This window comes from Pyrus communis, chromosome 1 (assembly GCF_963583255.1).
Source record: "Pyrus communis chromosome 1, drPyrComm1.1, whole genome shotgun sequence".
Lineage (NCBI taxonomy): Eukaryota > Viridiplantae > Streptophyta > Magnoliopsida > Rosales > Rosaceae > Pyrus > Pyrus communis.
Window position 1 is genome coordinate 22,981,278 of NC_084803.1, and position 1,779 is coordinate 22,983,056.

The 1,779-nt window shown below is 35.9% G+C and overlaps 1 non-coding gene across 1 annotated transcript; it reads left to right on the forward strand.

The window, feature by feature from the left end:
* The first annotated feature begins 522 nt into the window (after positions 1 to 522).
* Positions 523 to 630, forward strand: LOC137720550 (U6 spliceosomal RNA). Its single transcript, XR_011066537.1, has one exon. It is a non-coding gene; the product is annotated as a U6 spliceosomal RNA (small nuclear RNA).
* Positions 631 to 1,779: the final 1,149 nt, after the last annotated feature.

Below are 1,779 nucleotides of genomic sequence, written 5' to 3' on the forward strand. Positions count from 1 at the left end.
AGAAAACCCTTGACTAACTCACTCCAACTATACAAGAACTATTAGACTCTTTACACCCCCCCCCCCCCCCCTTTCAAGCTGAAACTTGATGCATGAAATGTTCCAAGAGGAAGCTTGGACTGTAGGAAACTAAATCTTTGTCACTATTAGACTCTTTACACCCCCCACCCCCCTTTCAAGCTGAAACTTGATGCATGAAATGTTTCAAGAGGAAGCTTGGACTGTAGGAAACTAAATCTTTGCTTGGACAAAGATTTTGTGTGTGTATAAACTATTTGGTCTTGACCGTAAAAAGACAATCTCCTCGTCCTGTAATTATAGTCTAATCCGAAAGAAATTGGGTCCTTTTGCTTTGCTTAATTATTGTCAAAGCAGTGGAGACACTTATCGTAAAATATAAGTAAGGTAGTAGATAAAATAAAGACGCTTTTGTAAGATTCCACATCTTCGTTTTTCTTTCCTTAATAAGTGATTGGCCTACCAAAAAGTTATTTTGGCCAACAAGAGCTACCACATATAATTGTTCTTTCGGGAACATTTTACAAAATTAGAACGATGCAATGAAGATTATTATGACTCTTGTGCAAGGATGACATGCATGAATTGAGAGTTAGCATATAATCAATTATTACCGACAATGCCATGAAATTCCATTCATGATCGGCAGTTGAACTTTGATTTTTAGAAGACAAAAATAGGACATTTTCTTTATTTTAGGGAAAGAAATAGGATAATTCGGTCATGCACAAGCCATGCACAAAACTGAAATTACTAAAATACTCATATATAAATACTAAAAATTATCAACCCATTTCATCACTTTTCTCATTTGGAAGAGAGGGATGTCGAGAGAGTTCTGTGAGCTCTAAGTTTCTGAGTTGAGCTCAGATTTCGAAGAGAGGGAAGTCCAAAGAGAGGTGAGAAGAGTGAGCTCGATTTTGGGTTGACCTCATACCTCTGATTTTGAATAAAGGGATGCGAGAGAGAGGTGAGAAGAGTGAGCTGGGCTTTGTACCAAATTTTCTATTTTGGCAGGAAGGTTTCATTTTTTTTTCGATGATTGAAGCTTTGACAAGCATGGTAAGGTAGGTTGTTTAGTTCCAAATTTCTACATCAATGATTTCGGGAATAAATGGATTGTTTGTAAAATGACTTTATACGTAGAAGTTAAATTAGGGTTTGAGTTTCATGTTAGGGCCTATGGGTTGTGGAATAAACTTTACTTTTTGACGTGCTATAAAACTGTGATAGAACAATTTCTGGTTCAAGTGTTTAATTGTAGAAGTTTGTGAAAATTTTCTCGTAATGTGCATGTGGTGTGCATGGCTACAACTTAATATGAGAAGCAAGAATGTTCACTAGTTATAATGCACGTATGTTGGGCCTCAAAATTTAGTGAGTATTACCGCAACCTAGTTGGCATCGGCAAATAAAAAAAAAAACAAAAGAAAAAGCTTAAAGGACGTTAAGGGTCATGCCTATCTATGAAATAACGACAACGAGTATCATGTTTTCCATGTGCACGGTTAAGTGGTGGTTGATATACGTAACAACACTTTTCAAACTACCACTGTTACCTTATCTACGTAACAATTATGTTTTAATTGTATCCACTATACCAATAGGTTGCCATTAAAGTTTCTTATCAATGCAAAAAACAACTTGTTGCTCGATCTCCAGTTATGTGCATATCATGTGCATGTACTGTACATATATATGGTGTGCCTGTGGTGTGCATACAGTGTATATAGTGGTGACATCATTTTTTTAATATAAAAA